The sequence below is a fragment of the Lithobates pipiens genome, unplaced genomic scaffold (assembly GCF_037356315.1).
Source record: "Lithobates pipiens isolate NorthernLeopardFrog02 unplaced genomic scaffold, aLitPip1_a1.2 Scaffold_18, whole genome shotgun sequence".
NCBI classification, from domain to species: Eukaryota; Metazoa; Chordata; class Amphibia; order Anura; family Ranidae; genus Lithobates; species Lithobates pipiens.
The window spans coordinates 188,679,272-188,702,433 of record NW_027507758.1 but is presented as its reverse complement, the minus strand read 5'-3'; the positions used below and the strand labels follow the sequence as shown (position 1 = coordinate 188,702,433).

The 23,162-nt window shown below is 46.5% G+C and overlaps 1 protein-coding gene and 1 pseudogene across 2 annotated transcripts in view; both read left to right on the top strand.

Annotated features, from left to right (window-relative positions):
- LOC143987597 (interferon-induced, double-stranded RNA-activated protein kinase-like) overlaps positions 1-23,162 on the top strand; it is a 365,105-nt gene that overhangs the window by 133,526 nt on the left and 208,417 nt on the right. The window lies entirely within an intron of this gene.
- Positions 19,010-21,870, top strand: LOC143987596 (alpha-(1,6)-fucosyltransferase pseudogene; annotated as a pseudogene). The gene is made up of 2 exons (XR_013276667.1): positions 19,010-19,229; positions 19,370-21,870. The product of XR_013276667.1 is annotated as an alpha-(1,6)-fucosyltransferase pseudogene (transcript).

The window sequence follows — 23,162 nt, the reverse complement described above, 5'->3', positions numbered from 1 at the left end:
ACGCTGTCACTGACCACCACTCAGGTGCACCATGCAAGGCTCAGTCAGATGGTCCTCTCTGCGCTCCGGCTTGGTGGCTCTCGTTTCATCCTATATTAGACTAGGAGACTGTGCTGCCATAATACAAGAGATGATCAGAGGCTACAGACATGATACAAGAGATTGTCAGAGACTGCAAACATACTACAGGAGATGGTAAGAAACTGCAGACAATAATACAAGAGATGGTCAGAGTGTGCGCAGACATGGTACAAAAGATGGTCAGAGACTGCAGACATTGTACAGGAGATGGTCAGAGACTGCAGACATAGTACAGGAAATGGTTCTAGACTGCAGACATGATACAGGAGATGGTCAGAGACTGCAGACATGATACAGGAGATGGTCAGAGACTGCAGACATAGTACAGGAGATGGTCAGAGACTGAAGACATAGTACAGGAGATGGTCAGAGACTGAAGACATAGTACAGGAGATGGTCAGAGACCGCAGACATAGTACAGGAGATGGTCAGAGACCGCAGACATAGTACAGGAGATGGTCAGAGACCGCAGACATAGTACAGGAGATGGTCAGAGACCGCAGACATAGTACAGGAGATGGTCAGAGACCGCAGACATAGTACAGGAGATGGTCAGAGACCGCAGACATAGTACAGGAGATGGTCAGAGACCGCAGACATAGTACAGGAGATGGTCAGAGACCGCAGACATAGTACAGGAGATGGTCAGAGACCGCAGACATAGTACAGGAGATGGTCAGAGACCGCAGACATAGTACAGGAGATGGTCAGAGACCGCAGACATAGTACAGGAGATGGTCAGAGACCGCAGACATAGTACAGGAGATGGTCAGAGACCGCAGACATAGTACAGGAGATGGTCAGAGACCGCAGACATAGTACAGGAGATGGTCAGAGACCGCAGACATAGTACAGGAGATGGTCAGAGACCGCAGACATAGTACAGGAGATGGTCAGAGACCGCAGACATAGTACAGGAGATGGTCAGAGACCGCAGACATAGTACAGGAGATGGTCAGAGACCGCAGACATAGTACAGGAGATGGTCAGAGACCGCAGACATAGTACAGGAGATGGTCAGAGACCGCAGACATAGTACAGGAGATGGTCAGAGACCGCAGACATAGTACAGGAGATGGTCAGAGACCGCAGACATAGTACAGGAGATGGTCAGAGACCGCAGACATAGTACAGGAGATGGTCAGAGACCGCAGACATAGTACAGGAGATGGTCAGAGACCGCAGACATAGTACAGGAGATGGTCAGAGACCGCAGACATAGTACAGGAGATGGTCAGAGACCGCAGACATAGTACAGGAGATGGTCAGAGACCGCAGACATAGTACAGGAGATGGTCAGAGACCGCAGACATAGTACAGGAGATGGTCAGAGACCGCAGACATAGTACAGGAGATGGTCAGAGACCGCAGACATAGTACAGGAGATGGTCAGAGACCTGCAGACATAGTACAGGAGATGGTCAGAGACCTGCAGACATACTACTAGGGATGAGCTCAGGTGTGTTCGCATGGAGCACGTGCAGAGCCCGCCAGGAAGTCGGCGCTGTGCTGCGCTAATCACAGGCAGTGAGACATTGTCCCGATGTGCGAATGCAGAGATCAGGCAATGTCTCACTGCCTGTGATTAGCGCAGCGCTGCGCCGACTTCCTGGCGGGCTCTGTACGTGTTCCGTGCGAACACACCTGCGCTCATCCCTACATACTACAGGAGATGGTCAGAGACTGCATATATAATTGGGCTGAAATTGCACCCGGGTATCATCTGAATCGCACATCGCATTCCTGTGTTTTCATAGTCTGAACCTGCCCTGTGGGCTGGAACCCACACTTTGCTCCACTAACTTGCCTGGGGGGGGGGGGGGGCACTAGTATGGGCACCTTGAGCAATTTTCCACATCTCTTGTGGGGTGCCAAGGGCCATCCCCTCTGTGGCAGACATCATCTCTTTAATATTGGAAGGGGGATATGTGCTAAGGGGGATGGATTTCATATCCAAGCCCCGTTGTAGCACAGTTACTTAAGTGCCCCTAGAAGATATCGCCCCCACCTCCCTCCAATCACACAAAGTGAACTGCAGGCTAGTTCCCCCCTCACCATCTTGTTCATGCCCCCCACCTTTGGAAGACTTACTGTGTGGATTAGTTGATAGATGAACTCAGTCCAGCAGCGTTATCGGCAGCGTGGTGAGCCTTCTCCCCCCTCCTCCTCTGTGTACACAGGAAAACAACACAGCAGGAGGAGGAGGGCGGGTTCAGTTCTCTCCACAGCACTCTCTCTGCACTAATCCGTGGAGCTGGGGACAGCGGGGAGACATGTCAGCTCTGCCTTGGAGGCAGTGGCGCTCACTGGCGGCGTGCGGGAACAAAGATCACCAGCACAAGCTGCAGCAGGCATTCCGTTACTGTCATTAGCTGGGGAATTTAATTAGAGGGCCGCCTGTCACTGTGTAGACAAGGCACACTGCACAGGGAGCCACCAGCGGGTCTGAATAATATGCCCGGGTCTCAGGCGGGCAGAGACCCGGACACATGTTTCAAAACCCGTACTGTCCGGGTGAATCCCGGACAGGTGGAAACCCTATGCTAACGATAAAGACCATTTTTTCATTAAGGTAGTTAGTTGAGTTAGCATGGGTGGATAATTTGCAGAGTATAAATCAGCTGGATTAGCACTTAATGAGATCCCTTAGTATGATATATGTTTTGTCGACCATTTAAATGGAAGGGAGTCTTGTAATTGTTTTTGTAATTCAGGTGATAATGAAATATTTAGGGCTTGTGATTTATGTTGGTTAATTTTGAGTCCAGATAATTTACCGAATTTAGTAAGTATTTCAATGAGGTTTGGGGCTGATAGTAGGGGCGAGGTTAGAAATACTTAGCCCTTGTACACACGGTCGGAGAATCCGTCGGAATGTGTCCTATCGGACAGTGTTGTCGGATAATCCGACTGTATGGTATGCATCAGACTGTTTCCATCGGAATATCTGTTGGACCAAATTTTCCAACTTGCTGGAAATATTTTCCGACAAACTGGTCCGATAGGACATACTCCGATCATGTGTAGAGAATTCCGATCGGACAAAGGGCCACGCATGCTCAGATCAAATTCCTACATCAAAGCTATTGGCTACTAGCCTGAACGTAGTCCTATCGTAACGAAATTACGTCATCACGTTCTGAAAGATCGGATTTTTCGACAACTTTGTCCGACCGTGTTTATGCAACAGTTTCGGACAAGATCCGACGGACAAAATCCGACTGATTTGGTTGTTGGAATCTCCGACCGTGTGTACAAGGGCTAAGACATCATCGGCAAACATACATAATTTGTGCTGGTGACCTTCTAGTTTAAGGCCATTTATATTGGATCTAATGAGTTGGGCTAGGGGTTCGATTGCTAAGGAGAATAGAAAAGGGGATAATGGGCAACCCTGCCTGGTTCCTCTTTCAATGTTGAAGGGGTCAGGGCGGTAACCCGAGTAGGATACATAAGCTTTTGGATTTTGATAAAGAGAGGAAATCCATTTCAGGAACTGTTCTCCAAATCCCCATCTATGAAGAATGGCTATAAGATAAGACCATGTGAAGCAACCGATAAATAACTATTATTTATCAATCTATGTATTAATTTGTCTAGTCCCCATAGATTAGTTAATCTATTAACACTCTGAGCACATGCTATCGTTAATATTTTACGATATTACAAAGTTAGCTATGAAACCAAACACACAGTCTAAGATCAATCAAATCTCATTTATTTCCCAAGGAAATAAGAAAGCTTATATAAGGTATTATTATAAATTACAGTACATAGCATACAATCAGAATACAATACAAGCAATATACTTAGCGGGTCCTCCTGGCTGAGCCTCATGATGGAGTGAGAGGAAGCTCTGTTTCAAACATTTCCTTTTGAGAAACACACCTCACCCATACCGCATCCCATTGCCCACCCCCCTTTGCTTGTGGACGAATCAGTGTCTCTGAGGCGTCTCTTCCCCTAGGCTAAATATCTCTGACAGTCCTGCCATAATTGACCTCTAGGGGGGCAGTGTCTGTCCATGAATTGCAACTACTCCGACTGGGGTCACATCTTGGGTTTCGATCTCCGGTGCCCTGCCTGCCCATTAGGCTCGTCTTTTATCCTCACAGACAGATCAGAGTCAGCATTGTCATGCAGCGTAGCTCTCATAGATAGATGGGAGCCTCTAATCTAAAGTCACAATAGAGGTTTAACTGGTTACATTCCAACCGGGGGAGGGCATCCTGTTCTCCAGGATACTGCACCATTGGGACTAGTAATCAATGAGTTTATACTGAATCCAACACCATGACACCAACACCATGACAAAGTGTCAAATGTCTTTTGTATGTCGATTGAGAGGAAGCAAGCAGGGATTTTGTGAGTTCTGGCTATGTGGGCTAGTAGGGTAGCACGACGAATGTTATAACCTGTTTGAAGGGAATGAAACCAGTTTGATCTTTATGAATCAGTGTCCTGTTAATTGGGTTAAGTCTGTTATATAGGATCTTAGCTAATATTTTAATGTCTATGTTGATTATTGAGATTGGCCTATAGTTGGGCCATGAAGTGTCGTCCGTTTGTGGTTTAGGAATCATCGATATTGAAGCTAGTAAGGTTTCTGTGCGAAAGGAATCTCCTAAGAGAGAATTAAATGTGTTTGTCATAAGTGGGGTTAGTAGTGTAGTAAAGTGTTTATAAAAGGTGGCTGAGAATCCATCAGGACCTGGGTGTGATCTGTTTATCTAAGTTTTCTTGTTGAGTGGCAGAAAGGGAGGGAAGTTGGATAGTATGAGTGTCTAAGCTTTTTGGGTCGAATGTATGTGTATTTTGGTATAAATCTTTGAGTTTTCTGCGGATTTCATTTAGTATTTTCTGTGGATTACTAGAATATGTGTTTTTGGTTAATTGTAGTCGAATCTGTTTCGGAATGTGGTTGGTTTGTTTGCTTTCATATATAGTGTGTTTTGTTTTGCAAAGAGTTTGTACCGCCAAGTCTGTCAAAAAGAGGTCCAGTTCTAACTTTGCTGTATCATAGGCTAGTTTCGTAGATTGAGAAGGCAAACTTTGGAACTCTTCAGAGGCTTTTTAAAAAGTTTCCTCTAATTTGTTGTAAATTTGCTGTTTTAATTTGCGGCGGTAAGATGCTTGGCTGATACAGACTCCTCTAATGGAAGGTTTGAGAGCTTCCCATAATATCAGTGGATTTGTATCTGTTGGTAAATTATTCGCAACGTAATCTTGAATGGCTTTTTCAATTTTTAGACGATATGTTGGGTCAACAAATAAATTGTCTTTTATACTCCAGGATCGGTAATTAGGCCTTGGGATCAAGGATGAGAAGGTTGTCATGACCGCATTGTGGTCTGACCATGCACATGGGATGATTAAGGAATTTTGTTATTGTGGTGAAGTGCCAAAGTGGACAAATTAATGGTCTATACGAGAAAATGTTTTGTGGGGATGAGAACAAAGTGTATATTGTCTTCTTTTAGGATTTTGTTCACGCCAAGAGTCAATAAGAGAATGTTGATCAAGGAGCTGTCTGAAATTAAGGCGTTGAGGTTGTAGTGGTGTAGGGGATTTGTCTAGAATTGGGTATATTACTTGATCTGAGTCTCCACACATCATGAGGGTACCCTTTTTATGTGATTCCACTACTGAGAACCGATGTGAGAGGAACGAAAGAGGATTTCTATTGGGGGCATAGTATGAAACTATGGTTATTTCATTGTCTAACAGAAGACTGGTAATTATTATATAACTTCTTTAGGATCCTTTATTTCCTTATGTAGAGTGAAGGGGGTAGTGTTATGAAATGCAATTAGCACTCCTCTTTGTTTCGTAGAGGCCGAGGCCATATAGACTTGAGGGTAGTGGCGATTTATAAATTTAGGGGCAGATTGTGTTGAGAAGTGTGTTTCCTGCAGACATATTACATGTACATAAAGTGACGAGAGAGTGAAAGGCTTTTGTTCTTTTTTTGTGGCGAGTTGAGACCCTGGACATTAAGAGTTAGTACGTTTAAAGACATTTTATAAAACGTGAATGGAATAATAAAAACTTCTTAAGTTATTGTCCAATAGGGTAGTACTCTGGAGCAAAAAAATAAAATAAAAATAAATAAAGGGGGGGGGGGGGGTAGGGAAGGATGGGGAAAAAGAGATGGAGAGGTTTAAATAGAGTAAACCTAGAGTAAGTAATTTTTGGTTTTATAACTGTAGAAGAGAAGTTATGAAATATAGAGGAATGTAGTAGCTCCTATGTGGAGCTAGTATCCAAGGGGTGGTGAAATATCACCAGCCGGTGGGTACAAATAGTCCAAAGAGTGTCTGGTCAGTAAGTCCGGCTACTCGAGGATCAAGTGAGAGGTACAGTAGATTGTCTCCGGGACAAAGGCAGCCTCCTCAAAGGTTATACAATTATAAAACAATACGAGTCACTAATAATACATTTGTTAGTATTAGGAACATTTAATAGGAGTGTTTACCTGTTACTCTGCATTATTTCATACACTATAAGCAAAGGCAGTATATTAAACTTAATAAACCTAAAGAATGGTGTTGGTGCATTAAAGATAGGTAATCTCTACCATCTGTGCCCCAGCAATACTGAGCTGCATCCCTGTGCTACCATCTGTGCTCCGGCAATGCTGAACTGCCTTCCTGTGCCACCATCTGTGCCCCGGCAATAGTGAACTGCCTTCCTGTGCCCCGGCAATACTGAACTGCCTTCCTGTGTCATCATCTGTGCCCCAACAATACCCAACTGCCTTCCTATACCACCATCTGTGCCCCAACAATACTGACCTGCCTTTCCTGAGCCACCACCTGTGCCCCAGCAATACTGAACTGCCCTCCTGTGCCACCATCTGTGCCCTGGCATTATTGAATTGCTCTGCCAGTGCCCCAGCAATACTGAATTTCCATATCTGTGCCGCCATCTGTGCCCCAGCAATACTGCACTGCCCTCTCTGTGCCGCGGTCTGTACCCCCCTAATACTGCGCTGCCTTCCCTGTGCCGCCATTCTTGCAGGAGCTGTGTCCAGGCGAGGGCTCTACCCCTGAGTGGATTGATCATCACCACCCCATCTCCCATCCTGCTCCCCGAAAACCTATTCAGGTGAATCCGTACTGGCACAGCCTCAGTCTTCCTCCCCGGGCCCAGGTTGGTTGCCTCAGACTTCCCAAGAACCTCCTCCATCTCAGGGTTAATCTCGGATGGGCCACCCTAAGACCCATTACTCAAAATCGGGTCTAAAGACTCCTCGTACCCCCCTGCCGGCGGCTACCTTGTCTGTGCGGTGGCCCACGGCTAGGATGGCGGGCGGTGCGCAGGTGGCCGCGGAGTCGGGGGCGACGGTGGCCCTCACAGGAGTGGAAATCCTGGCGGCCATTACATCCTGCAAGGAAGCCCTGACAGCTAAAATCAACTTCTTGGCAGTGGACGTCGGCCTCATCCGCCAGGATATGGATACATTTTGGTGCCGCATTACAGAGGTGGAGGACAGGGTCTCCGCGGTGGAGGATACGGTGCGGTCAGACTCCAGGGAGGTGAGGGTCCTGCAGCTCCAAGTGAACATGCTCCAGCAGCGTGCAATAGACACTGAAAGTCGCCTTAGGCAGAACAATATCCGCATACTTGGACTGCCAGAGAGAGCGGAGGGCCCTAGACCCGCTGAGTTTACTGAGCAGTTACTATCCACTCTAGTCAACTTGGGTGACGTACCGCCCACTTTCGTAGTGGAAAGAGCCCACAGGGTCCCGCCACTCCCTCCGAGACCTGGGGCCCCTCCACGCCCCTTCCTGCTGCAGCTCCTAAATTATCGTGATCGCATTCTGGCAGCGGCACGTGCCATGCTAGAAATTAAATATGAGAATACCAGACTGCTCTTCTTCCCAGACTTCTCTCAGGAAGTACAGCAATGACGCAAATCCTTTACTGATGTGAGACGCCAGCTTCAAGACAAAGGCCTTTTGTATCCCAGCAGGCTGCGGATTACTGATGGCGACAGCACTCGTTGCTTTGACACTCCAGAGGCTGCGGCGGCATGGCCCGATACCCGCTGATCATGCATGACCAGGGAAGCAATGACTGACTACAGCCAGCAGGGTATAGCTAAGTATCCCTTTTCCCTTTCAAAGAAGAACTGTCTCCTGGTGACTCCCAGCATTCATTACTCTCTGTCCCCAGTCCTTTCCTACCCACCATATCCCACTTTTACCCATATTGATTGATTGTTCTGTTGCTGGCTAGACTGCCGATTGTTCCTGCCTGAGCATCTCCAATGACAGCCACTGAATCACCTCGCCTTGATCATAAGTGCCCCCTGTTGTTGCCCCTTGTTTCCCTTCCCACAATTTGGATTCCACTCCCCGTCTCGAGACAGACTTTCTCGGGAAGGGCTTTATCCACCTCCGGCCCTGTGGCCTAACCTCTAGTGGTCCCCGTGACCTAAGGATTCTGTATTTTTTCTAGTTATGGGACAAAACCCTACATCGGTTTGTATGGTTCTCTGGCCTATTTTTTTGGTCCATGAACTCGGTTTCAATGATGTTTGGGTAGGGCGTTATGTGTTCTGGGGGAGGGGTTTCTCTGCTTTAAAGAATTTAATGTGTACTGTGCTGCTCAAATGCTGCTATCTGTGTCAAATTTAGGTTTATTTGCTTCTACGGGTTGGACAGGAACATCCTTCTTCTGTTTCCCCCTGTTGTTCCATGATAGCCCCCTCCGATGTTGAGTCGCTAACCATTCTGTCATGGAACGTCAGGGGGCTTAATTCCAAATACAAACGTTCACTGTTATTCCAATACTTAAAACTGCATAATCCCCACATAGTGCTTTTGAAGGAGACCCACTTAACTGTCAGTAAGGTTCTGGCTCTTAAACCCTGGGTGCAAAGGTTGTTTCACACGCCCTACTCCTCGTATTCTCAAGGGGTGTGTATATTGATAAGCAAACGGGTTCCATGTGCAATTCATGAGGTTTATTTGGATTCCCAGGGGAAATATGCTATGGTGGTGTTGAGCATTTATAACAAGAAATATGTCATTGTGAATGTCTATTTGCCTCCTCCGAGCCAAATACACATCCTGTACACACTATATGAAAGACTCCACATTGCAGCGTGTGTCCTGTTCATGGGAGATTTTAATGCCACTCTGTCCCGTGACCTAGATAGGCCTTCCCCACAATCTACTTTCAATCCTGATCTTGGCAAGTGGGCTCAGGCAACAGGGTTCCAAGAGGCGTGGCGGTGGCTTCACCCCAAGGATAGAACATACTCCTGCTTTTCATCCACATTTAAAACATCTTCCCAAATTGATTTGTCTTTTGTCAATGCTGCCCTACTGGCCACCATCCAGGAGGACAGTTACCTTCTCTCTGGCCTATCTGACCACCATCCTCGTAAACTCACCATTTGGACCACCAGGTCGAGGAGTAAAGCCCTCTAAAGGTTACAACCCCATTGGATCAACAACTAGACGGTTCATGCTAGGGTCTCTCCCTCCCTGCGGGACTACTGGGTGCACAATGAGGGGTCGGCCTCCCTGGAGATGACATGGGACACTTCCAAGGCTCACAGCAGGGGTCAGTATATCTCAGCTGTGGCGACAGTTAAGGCGGAACTTGGGGACAAGGTCTCTGACCTGCAGCACAAATTTGAGGAGGCTCTGAATCAATATTTTGCCTCGGCAACAGTCCCCAACTTCAAGCACCTCTTATCGCTTAGTTGAGAACTACATCTCTGTTTCAGACACCACCAGACTTGGTATACAAAACAGCAGACAGGAATATTTTGAACATGGAGACAAGAATAGCAGATTACTAGCGATGATGTTGGCACAGCAGGATAGACCCTTATCAGTTATATCATAAATCCTCACAGCAGAAAGGGTATCAGTCACATCTCGGGAAGATATTATGTCTGCTTTCACCAAGTTTTACACCTCTCTGTACGTTTCCTCACTCCCTGACAGATTTGACCCTGCACCTATGACCTCTTAGTTGGACACGCTGGCACTGGGGTGGCTCTCTGACGCGGAGAGACAACTCCTGGTCTCAGAGATTACACCGGAGGAGGTTACGGTGGCCATCCGGTCTTTCCCAGCAGGAAATTCCCCAGGGCCGGATGGACATCCTATTGAATATTATAGAGCCAACGTAGAACTACTTGCCCCCAGGCTAGCTCAGATTTTTTCAGTCTGTCTCCAACAGGACTCCTTACCGTCCTCTATGGGGTAAGCCCATATCGTTCGCATTCCAAAACCTCATAAGGACCCTAAGCTGTGCGCCTCCTACAGGCCGATAGCACTCCTAAACTGTGACCTAAAAATATTAACCAAATTACTGGCCACTAGACTCAATAAAGTAATAAAATCTCTTATTGACACTGATCAAACAGGCTTTATGCCAGGTAGGTCCACAGACATCAACATACGTAGATTGTTCTCTAATATTCCTGCCCCCCATACTAATCAAGGTACTAGGACCATTGCCACCCTTGATATGGAGAAGGCATTTGACACGGTGGAATGGGTATATTTGTGGGAGGTGTTTAGAAGAATGGGTTTCCCACTGAAGTTTATTGCCTGGATGCGCACACTGTATACTGGTCCCCTGGCATGCATAAAATTGAATGGCTTCCTGTCTCCTCCGTTCCCCCTGCAGAAGGGCACCAGACAGGGATGCCTTCTCTCCCCGGCTTTGTTCGCTCTGGCTATGGAATCTATTGCTGAGGCCCTCAGGGGCTCAGCCGAGGTCCGTAGTCTTAGGGTGGGCTGGCTGGAGGAGAGAGTGGCCCTTTACATGGATGACCTAATGCTATTTTTAAACGATGTTGGTGACTCTCTGCTGGGCGCGCTCGGAGTCATGGATGCCTTCTCCGCCTTCACAGGGTTGAGGGTGAATTGGCACAAATCCCAGCTTTTTCTGGTGAATGAGGGGGCCAGATCCTCCTCGCCCCCCTCTATCCTGCTTCAATGGGTCGATAAGTTCACCTATTTAGGTATCATTGTCTCAAGAGAGAGTGGGGACTTTGTCCGGCTCAATCTTGACCCTGTCCTAGCAGTAATTAAATCCAAATTGAGGGTGTGGGGCAATCTCCCCCTTTCCCTCATTGGGCGCATCAACCTTCTTAAAATGAAAGTCCTCCCCAAACTTAAATACATTGTTAGAAATTCCCCACAATGGCTTACCAAAACCTTCTTTACCTCTCTTAAACAACTATTCCTCTCCTTTCTTTGGGGATCTAAGTCACCTAGATTCAAATACACCACTCTGACCAGGCCTGTTTACAGCGGGGGGCTGGCTCTCTCTCTGATTGTCACAAATATTTCTTGGCCAATCAGCTTGTAACCGCCCATTGGTGGTTGTAGCCGGATCTGACCAACTCTACGACGGTGCTGGAGGCGCATATAGTGGGGTCTCTGGAGGCCTTGAAGTGGTTGCTATTCAGGGGACCAAAAACATCTCACTGCCTCACCCCTTCTATGTGCATCACTATGCAGGCGTGGAGGGTGGGAGAGGCGATGAGGGCCCCCCAGCCAAACTCCTGGTCCCCTCACACCCCCCTCTGGCTGAACCCTAACCTATAAAGGGAAAATATATTGCGCTAACCAAAAACAAGTGAAAATAAGCAGCTACACACGAATGTGACCAAATTCATATAATCCAAAAACTACAATGTAGCTCTGAAAAAGTGATACATAAATGTGAAGTGTAATAAACCAAAATTAAGTCTGAATCTTGAACAATTAAATAAGTCTTTGAAATTCGTGAAGCTCAGATGTGAAGATCAAATATGATATTTCATACAGTGTATAAACATAAAAGACTCGGATGTGGTGTTTCACACAGTGTATAAGCCAAGGAGATCCCAGAAATATCTCACTTCGATGACATCAAGTTAAATAAAAAAAATGTAAATAGCTGTTTGTTGGCATAAAACCAGCATGAACAATAAAAATGGAATGAAATATAAAATAAAAACTTTATCACATGTTAAAAAGCAATACAGGGAACATGACAACCTTTCCCCTACGCGTTTCGTCCCATAGGACTTCAACAGGGGCATCTACCTGTTCCCCTGTATTGCTCATATATATAACTAACTCAGAAAGGTAAACACTAATTACAGGCCAAATTATTCAAATTAATTTCAAAGACTTATTTAATTGTTCAAGATTCTGACTTTGTTTTGGTTTATTAAACTTCACATTTATGTATCACTTTTTCAGCGCTACATTGTAGTTTTTTTTAACTCTAACCTGTCGCAGTTTAATACCATCCCAGACCCACAGGCTTGGGCCAAATACAACATACTGACCCTTGAACATGTTATCACCAATGGAGAGCTCACTCCCTTTCATGTATTGCGTACCAAATTTTAATGTACCAGCATGGGCCCATTTCAGGTATCTCCAGGTAGCTCTTGCTTACAGGCGTCAATTCTTAGGCCAAACAATTATACTGGAATATTTGGAGCTTGAATCCACCCTTCGGGTGAAAGACTTGGAGAAGCCCACCTCTCAAATCTATGGGTCCCTGCTGGCTGCTGCCATCCCCGAACTGTCCTCTCTCCGCAGGAAATGGGTGGGGGACATACCGGGGCTGGATGAGGATAATTGGAGGAGATTTGGGATTTTCCATTCTCCCCTCTGGTTTCCGCCAGGGACAAACTGGTCCAAAATAAAAATGTACATAGAGCTCACTACACGCCCCACAGGCTGCACCAGATGTCACCGGCGCATTCTCCGGTGTGCTGGCGCTGCTCCTACCAGCCGGGGGACTGCTTTCACATTTTCTGGGCTTTCCCTGCAATTGTACATTATTGGAAGGAAGTACTCCAAGTGATCGCCAAGATCACAAAGATTAGTGTCCTGTATGATCCTAAACATTGTCTGCTGCGACTGGTGGAACAAATGTCGATGCTCAGAGCTAAAAAAAATACTCATATCCCTGTTATTGTACTATGCACGTAAGGCCATCACAATGAACTGGAAGCACACATCTCCCCCCCTGTCAGATTTGGAAGACCCTAGTGAACGCCAGTTTACCCCTTTTATAAAGCCACCTACTCAGGCAGGGGTTGCCCACATAAATTCGAAAAGGTGTGGACCTGTTGGTTAGACGATAGCACCACGGCAGCCGATGCAGTAACCAACCCCTAGATTACCATTATGGTTATAATATGGCAGTAAATTGATCCACTTACTCCCATGTCACATTATCCTGTCATCATAATATTGAGCACAGAGTCTCCTGAACCAAACCTCTCCCCTCATTGGGGAATAGATTAGTAGGTTGTGTATGTTTTATGGTCTGCCCTGTTGCTGTCAGTTTGCGTACGTTATATGATGTGCCCTGTTGTGGTCTGTGGTCATCAGAGGATATGCCCCTGTGTGGGCAATGTTTGGCCCCTGCGTGGGCAATTTTGTATGCTAATTGAAAACTCAATAAAAAAAAGATAGGCAATCTGTGGAATATTACAATAACCTTAATAAACTTCTATATTTATGAATTTGTAAGGATAAAGCTCTCATCAGGGGAAAGATTGTTTGATCTTATCCTTTGAGATTACCTAGAATTTGTCACTATTAATTTAGTGACAATAAGACGTTTCATACGTGCAATCTCACCATAGAAGATTTCAGTCCGTTTGTTCTTCAGGATTTGGTGGAGGTGATGCAAAACGACTCCGCTTATTGGTACTGGAGAGGGCTTGTTGAATAGGATTTTTTTGTTGAGTATTGGGTGAGTTTGATGATGCTCGGTACTCGGATCCTTTCCGTTCAATCCGTTCATGGATTGCAGTTAGAAGGTTGTCAATTTTCTTGCAGGTGTATATGGTACCTTTGAGTGAATCGAAGAGCAAATAGAAAGCACCAACGATATGGGATGTGGTGGTATTGAAGTATTGGAGTATCTGTAGATGTGGTTTCATCTATTTTCTCTTGAGGAGAGACTGTTGTGAAAGGTCCTGGAATATTTAATAAAGATGACCTTGAAAAGTCAATGCATCCTTATTACGTGCTAGTTCCATTAGTTGCTCCTTTGTTCTGAAATAATGTAATTTATTACAATATTCATGGGGGGCCCATCTTCCTTTTTGAGGGTCTCCAGGTAGCCGGGACCAGCGAATGAAGCGTTGCTGGCCCACGTCACCTGGTATGGACTTAAAGGGGAAGCCCTATGCCGAAAAAACGGCGTGGGGGTCCCCCCTAGGTCCATATCAGACCCTTATCCGAGCACGCAACCCGGCCGGTCAGGAAAGGGGGTGGGGACAAACGAGCGCCCCCTCCTGAGCTGTACCAGGCCACGTGCCCTCACCATGGGGAATGCTTTGGGGAAGGGGGGCCCCTCACCACAAAGCACCTTGTCCTCATGTTGATGAGGACAAGGGCCTCTTCCCGACAACCCTGGTTGTTGGGGTCTGCTGGCGGGGGGCTTATCGGAATCCGTGAGCCCCCTTTAATAAGGGGGCCCCCGGATCCCGGCCCCCCACCCTATGTGAATGAGTATGGGGTACAATGTACCCCTACCCATTGACCTGTGAAAAAAAAGTAAAAAAAACCCACAACACACAAGGGTTAAAAATAGTTTATTGCACAGCTCCGGGGGTCTTCTTCCGTCTTCGGGGGTCTTCTCGCCGGACTCCTCCGCTATATTTTGCTCTTTTGCTAGCTCTTTTACTAGTGGAGGAGCCCGGCTTTCTTCTTCGTCGCCGCCCTCTTCTTCCGACTTCGGGGGTTTTGTCCCCCTCTTCGGGGGTCTTGTCCCCCTCTTTGGTTCTTCTTGCCAGGCCTCTGCTCCTTCTTCTAGCTCTTTTACAAGAGGTGGCCCGGTCTTCTGTCGCCGCTTTCTGTTCTTCTCCTCCTCTTCTCTTCTTGAGCTGTTGACTCGTCACTGTCTCTGGCCACAATGACAGGCGTGCGGCGACTTATATAGGGACATCGCCAGGTGATGTCCCCGCCCATTATGATGTCACAGTCCCAGCCTCTGGCTTTACAGGGTTTTTTTTATTTCTTCCTCATGGTGATATTTGGCGGCTATTTTAGGTGTGGCCAGAGACAGCAACAGGTCAACAGCTCAAGAAGAGAAGAGGAGGAGAAGAACAGAAAGCGGCGACAGAAGACCGGGCCATCGCTTGTAAAAGAGCTAGAAGAAGGTGCGTAGGCCCGGCAAGAAGAACCGAAGAGGGGGACAAGACCCCCGAAGTTGGAAGAAGAGGGTGGCGACGAAGAAGAAAGCCGGGTTCCTCCGCTAGTAAAAGAGCTAGCAAAAGAGCTAGCAAAAAAGCAGAAGATACCGGAGGAGTTCGGTGAGAAGACCCCCGAAGGTGGAAGAAGACCCCCGGAGCTGTGCAATAAACTATTTTTAACCCTTGTGTGTTGTTTTATTTATTTATTTTTCACAGGGGAATGGGTAGGGGTACATTGTATCCCATACTCATTCACATAGGGTGGGGGGCCCGGATCCAGGGGCCCCCTTATTAAAGGGGGCTCACGGATTCTGATAAGCCCCCCGCCCGCCGACCCTGACAACCAACGGCCAGGGTTGTCCGGAAGAGGCCCTTGTCCTCATCAACATGGGGACAAGGTGCTTTGGGGTGGGGGGGCCGCTAGACCCCCCCTTCCCCAAAGCACCCCCCATGTTGAGGGCACGCGGCCTGGTACAGCTCAGGAGGGGGGGCGCTCGCTTGTCCCCACCCCCTTTCCTGACCAGCCGGGTTGCGTGCTCGGATAAGGGTCTGATATGGACCTAGGGGGGACCCCCACGCAGTTTTTTTGCCGTCGGGCTTCCCCTTTAAGTCCATACCAGGTTACGGGGCCAGCGACGCTTCATTTGCTGGTCCCGGCTACCTGGAGCCACGTCCAAAACAAACTGACTTTTCTCCGTGCGGGAAAAGTCAGTACATTTCAAAAGTACAGCGGACTAGCACACACACGGCCGTATTGTCCGCCGGACTGCGAGTCCAGCGGACATATTTTGGTGCAAAACTACTTTCTTAGTCCGCCGTGGGTAAAAACTTTTCCACCGTATTGTTTGATCGTGTGTATGCGGCTTTAGAAGATCTGAGCCTTTAGGGATATTCTGTAATGTTATAGGGGTCATTCTGAATTCATGGTCAGAGTCAATATATTGTGAGGGAGAAGAGTAATGCCCCGTACACACGAGAGGACTTAAGTCCGACAGACTTCCAAAGGAGTTCCGTCGGAGTTCTGCTGGAATTCCGACGGAGTTCTGACAGACTTTTCGGCTGAACGGACTTGGCCACACACAATCACACTAAACTCCGACGGATTCGAACGTGATGACGTACGACCCGACTCGAATAAGGAAGTTCATAGCCAGTAGCCAATAGCTGCCCTAGCGTCGGTTTTAGTCCGTCGGAGTAGCATACACACGAGCGGAGTTTTCGAAGGGGACCGGGTCCGGCGGAGTTCCTTCGGGAAAATTTGAAGCATGTTCCATATTCTAAAGTCCGTCAGACTTTGGTGAATCAAAAGTCCGTTGCAGCCCACACACGATCGGATAGTCTGACGGACTCGGTCCTTCGGACTTTGGATGTTGAAAAGTCCGCTCGTGTGTACGCGGCATTAGAGTCCCCTTTCAATTTCTGCCTCTGAGGTAATGCAGAGTCGGGGGATTGTGCTGCTGCCATTTCTCTTATATTCGCAGACCGACACAGCTCCTCTTAGCCATTGGGTTGTATACCTCACCTCTAGGTGAAATACTAGGCAAAGTTGTAATACAACACTCAGAACTTTCAATTCCGCCCATGGGGGCGGTCCCTTAGGTATCAACCCTCCTGCCTGCTAGCAGACCTCAGTTTTTATTTTGCCTAGTGAAGGAGAAAGACCTAGGAACACTGCGGGCCCATAGGTCTGTGTTTTTTATGCAGAAGCTTCACTTTTTGCGCAAGATGAGTGATCCTCTACCAACAGCCTGCGGGGTGACAGGCTGGTTCACTTATCCTTGTAGTCTCCCCAGGCCGGCCATCGAGCGTGTGCAGGTCGCAGCTATGGCACGGCAGGTCACGACATACCTCAGCTCCAGAGGTGGTCGGTGAGCTTTTATGCGTACATATGACCGGGCTACTGATGTCTGCGTCACGGTATGCTGAGGCCAGTAGCCTTCCCTGTACTGATCAGGAGTAGGTCTACAGTGGAATGTCTCCCAGCTCTTCAGGACTGCTAAGTACAGCTCTCCCTGTTCTGACAGGGCTGAGCAGCTGGGCATTCCCTGGGAGGTCGGTTTGGGGGCCCCCTCACCTCCCTCTCTTCTCTCCTCTGTCGCTATCTTCCCTCCCTCCCTCCTCTCCCCTGTCCCTATCTTCCCTCCCTCCCTCCTCTCCCCTGTCCCTATCTTCCCTCCCTCCCTCCTCCCGGGGGGGGGGGGGGGGGGAATGCTGCATGTGGCTGCTGAGCAGTGTGTGTGTGTGTGTGTGTGTGTTTGTGTGTGCCTATATAGGGGCTGTCTGTGGGCTCTCGTCTGACATGGGGGTCTGGCTGAGTGGCGGTGGTCCTGGAGCCTGTATGGTACGCCCCTGAAAGGTGCCTGTGAGGGTCTGCTGGGAATAGTGCAGTGCTGTGGCTTTGCAGGTTTTTTTTTTTTTTTTTCTTCCTCGTGGTGATATTTGGCGGCCATTTTAGGTGTGGGCAGAGCAGGCTGACTGTCTGGGCTTCAGTGGCCATTTTCTATGTAATTCCTATTCAAGGCACTGGGGGCCATTTTCTGGAAGCCTGAACACATTTTCAGTGTTCCCTGGCAGCAGCAGGGCTCAAGTGCTCTCACAGCCGTTTTCCCTGTGTTTCCTGTCTGTGTACTGAACGCAGAGTGGAAGCCGAGGGGATCCCAGTAATACTGGTGGCGCCAGATTGGCCTTAGCGTCCCTGGTACACAGACCTGGTGCGTCTGGTGGCAGACGCTCCCTGGGACTGCCATTACGAGATGACCTTCTGTTTCAAGGTCCGCTTCTCCATCCTGGACTATTAAAATGCAAGTTTTAGCTTTGACTGTCTTTTTTCAGCGACCCCTGGCGTATCACTCATTAGTGAGTACCTTTGTTCAAGGGGGCCGTCATGTAGTCCCTCTGGTGCGTCCACCGTTACCCCCATGGGATTTGAACCTGGGGTTATCAGCGCTTCAAAAATCGCCGCTTAAAAATATCAGGGTGTTTCCACTGTCGACTCTTTCGAAAGTGGTCTTTTTAGTGGCCATCACATTGGCCGGGGGGTCTCGGATCTGGCAGCCTTGTCTTCCAAGTCGCCTGGTTATCCATAGGATAAGGTGGTGTTGCATTCGCAACCGTCCTTTCTACCTAATGTGAAAAGCTGACCACCTTAACGAGGACATTGTGTTACCATCTCTCTGTCCTAGGCCGAAACTCCCTAAGGAGGTGGCCCTTCATGCTCTGGACGTGGTTTGGGCTCTGAAAGTGTATTTGTCTACCACTGCTACTTTTCGGAAGTCAGTCGCTGTTTGTCTCGGTAGCTGGTCCCAAGAAAGGCATGGCGGTCTCATCAGCCACCATTTCCAGGTGGATCAGACAGATTGGAGTACAAGCCTATGCCTTAAAGGGGCATGTGCTCCTCTTTCCGGTTATGGCCCACTCCACAAGGGCAATCGGAACGTCTTGGGCCTTCCGACACCAATCGTATGTCGCTCAGGTATGTAGGGTGGCGACCTGGTCGTCTGTCCACATGTTTACCAATTTCTTCAAGGTAGACGTCAGTGCATCGGCTGATGCCTGTTTTTGGCCGCAAAGTTTTGCAGGTGGCTGCATATATGCAATTGAATATGCAATATTTTACCTTTTTTCCTGTTTTTTCGATAAAAACACCGCACCGTTAAGTTAATGCACTGTTGCATTTCATTCCGAGTTTTTAGTAAGGTTTCCTCTGCCTGGTGTACGCTCCATCTGCCCCCCCCCGCCCTGTCCTCTTCCTCCTGTGCTGGGGAAGTGTGGCTCCGTTCTTCGCCTCAGGCTGTGTCGGAGAGGGGGGGGGAGCTCCTCTCACCGGTGCCGGAGATATCAGGATTGGACGGCACAAAAGGAAGATAGGACACAGCTGCTTTGTATTGCATAATCCTCTCAAGTGTATTTCATCCATTGGAAACTTGAAGTGGGAGCTACACTCAGGCACGTCAGCATCCTGGTTGAAATCTATGCTGTAGTCTGCTAAACAGAGGCCCCTTCCCTTCCTGGCTGCACAAAAGCTGACTTCCACCACACCCATTCCTCACGTCTCCAAGCAAGTAGCACAATCCTGTTAAGGGAACAGGCTGTGTCACTTAGACATATTGAGGGGTGACAGATTTCCTCCGAAGTATGTGGTGATCAGTGAAGGAGAGACAAACTGCCATGTTTTTTTCCTGAGACATCAGACTGTGGCTGGAAGCTGAAGATGCAGTCATGGACAGGCTCCTGGCGTTGGATAATGCTCATTTTTTGTGCCTGGGGCACATTGTTATTTTACATTGGCGGGCATTTGGTACGAGACAATGATAGCCCTGACCACTCCAGTAGAGAACTGTCTAAAATACTGGCTAAGCTTGAACGATTAAAACAACAAAATGAAGACTTGAGGAGAATGGCGGAATCCCTTAGGATACCTGATGGTCCAGTCGAGCAAGGAGCTGCAGCAGGAAGGATACGAGCATTAGAGGAACAGCTGTTAAAAGCCAAAGAACAGATAGAAATGTACAAACAGCAATCCAGTAGTTCTGTTGCTGGCATTGGAAAAGACCATGAAATCTTGAGACGGGCCATTGAAAATGGGGCAAAGGAATTTTGGTATTTTGTTCAAAGTGAACTAAAAAAGCTGAAAAATATGGGCAGAAATGAACTCCAAAGACATGTGGATGAATTATTGGTAGATATGGGTGATCAGCAAAGATCCGTTATGACAGATCTCTACTACCTCAGTCAAACAGATGGCGCAGGAGAATGGCGAGAAAGAGAGGCCAAAGATTTAACAGAGTTTGTGCAAAGGAGGATTTACTATATCCAGAACCGTAAAGATTGCAGTAAAGCCAAGAAACTAGTATGTAACATCAACAAGGGCTGTGGATATGGTTGTCAATTACACCATGTTGTCTACTCTTTCATGATTGCCTTTGGCACCCAGAGAACTCTAATCCTGGAGTCACAGAGCTGGAGATATGCAACGGGTGGATGGGAAACTGTCTTTAAGCCAGTTAGCAACACATGTACAGATAGATCTGGCATGTCTACAGGGCATTGGTCGGGTGAAGCAAATGACAAAGATGTTCAAGTTGTGGAGTTACCAATTGTTGACAGTCTCCATCCGAGGCCTCCTTACCTGCCACTTGGAGTACCGGAAGATCTTGCAGATCGATTGATGCGTTTACATGGCGACCCAGCTGTTTGGTGGGTGTCGCAGTTTGTCAAGTATTTGATCAGACCTCAGCCTTGGCTGGAAAAGGAAATTGAAGATGCCACAAAAAAACTGGGATTTAAGCATCCAGTAATTGGAGTCCATGTTAGGAGGACCGATAAAGTTGGGACAGAGGCAGCATTCCACCCAATTGAAGAATACATGACACATGTTGAGGAGCACTTTCAGCTTCTTGCTAGAAAGATGCACATAGACAAGAAACGGGTTTACCTGGCAACTGATGACCCAGGACTGCTCCAAGAGGCAAAGTCAAAATATTCACAGTACGAGTTTATTAGCGACAACTCCATATCATGGTCTGCAGGTCTACATAACCGGTACACTGAAAATTCTTTACGAGGTGTCATTCTCGATATCCATTTTTTATCCCAGGCCGACTTTCTTGTGTGTACGTTTTCTTCCCAGGTCTGTCGAGTTGCCTATGAAATCATGCAAACACTTCATCCAGATGCTTCAGCCAACTTTCACTCCTTGGATGATATTTATTATTTTGGAGGACAGAATGCTCACAACCAAATTGCGATATATCCCCACCATCCTCGAAACCCTGAAGAAATCCCTATGGAACCTGGGGACATTATTGGAGTAGCTGGAAATCACTGGGATGGCTATTCAAAAGGCATTAACCGCAAACTAGGAAGAACTGGTCTATATCCCTCATATAAAGTTAAGGAAAAAATTGAGACAGTGAAATATCCCACTTACCCAGAAGCCAATAAATAGGAGCAGATGACTTATTCTTAAAAATGATGTGCCATTGCAGCTGTTCAAAGAGAAACTGCCATTTTCATTTATATGGGAATAAAGCAGCTGTTTCACATGAAATATGACGAAGGGAATTTTAATTCATGTTGTTCCTTGACTATGTTGAGAGATCTTTTATTAAGAGAATCTATAATCATCATACAAGTTTGATGAGGATACTCACAGGTCTGCTTTGTGGATGAGCATAGAACATGATGCTCACCTCCTGTTCATAACAGAGTGACTCACAAATAGGACCACCATGTTGGACAGAGTGGTGTGAAGATGTTTTATGCGTGCAAGTTTTTAAAAGGTGCCTGTGACCAGTAAGTTACTTGCCATTGAGAATCGGCCACAGGATGAACTGCTGTGCATTTTGAACACCAGATTTACTCCTATCCAAGATTCATACTGGAATTTGATTATTTTACTCAAGAACATTTGCTGAAAGGAGCCCCCTTGATAATACGTCACTTCATTGTTTAGTAAAATGAATGGTCCATCAGACAAACAAAACCATTCATTGTTTGTTACTGTAGGAGGATTATTTTTTGTACAAAAACTTGAGCTGATTCTTAAATAAGTGTTCTTGGCATTCATTGTCTTTGATAACAATTAAATAATACCAAATTGATATATTTTTATTGTTTTCAAACTGTTTGGGAACTAATGAATTTTGCCTATGTTAAATACTTGTGTAATGTTACACAAAGTATTTGCAAAGTACATATTACTGTTTTCATATTTTTACCATATGTGGAATATAGAATTTGATAGACTGTGTGGAAGCCATTGTTGATGGGGAAGTAGCTGTCCTTTTCTAAGTGGTAGTAATCCAAAACCTAAGTGAGCATGAACTAAAATTGTCCACTTGGACCGTGCAATTATTTAAGTAGAAAAAATGTTTCACCAATGTTCTCTCCTTGATCACAAAGAGTACTTTAATATGTAAACCTACATTTTGGCCTTTCTTTTATGTTTGTAGCCTATAATATAATATGAATATATTGCATAATATTGACCTCTGAAGGAATTAGCTCTCTTCTCTAGAAAAATCACAATCTCAAGATATAGCAGTTTTATCTGTATATGTCATAAAGGGGGTGGACAAAATGATGGCATCGCCAGTATTATGGGAGATTAGTTTATTTGTTTAGGCAACATTTGAAAAAAAAACCTTTTCTTTGTGTATGCCTGCTAGGCTGATGCCATTGTATTACATGGTTTGTTTAGCAACATGCACACTGGATGTTTGGCTATCTCTCCTAGACTCCTTTTCACCTGAAAGAAGCGTTTTGGCAAAAAAAAACACGTGTAAATTCGTTAGTCATTTCAAGTGCTCGGGCTTTTATTAATTTCATTGGCCAGAATAATTTATCCTAGTCATTGAAATTAACACTAAATGCGCCTAGTGATAACAAGCATTTATGGTGCTTCAAGCGTTTTTCTACCAAAACGGTACTGCTACTGCTGGGAGTGTTTTTTTTTTTTTTTTTTTTTTTTTTTTTTTTTTCTGCCTCTAAACGCTAATGTCTCTAAACTCCTCTTAGAAGCAAAATAAACATCCAATGTGCATGAGGCTTTACAAGGTCTGTAAAATTGAAAAAAAAAACGCAAGCATTTTGGCCTTCAGAAAAGTTGGTATGTTTCTGGTAAGTGCTGGTTCTGATGGGTATAGCATGATGCTAGAGTACTATTATAGTTATTTGGTAACCCAGGCATGGACGAATGAGCTGCTGATGAATGTCAATATATACTAGAGCGGTGTCATTTTGAACTAAAAACTAAAATAGGTGGCTTAGGGGCAAATTATTGATGCCTTTTTAGCTTAAGCTTCTGTAAGGCTAACGGCCAAAATGTTTTAAGTTTCAAGAGCAACAGTGGTCAAAAGCTGAAATCAAATGACAAGAACCTTCAGAATAAGGA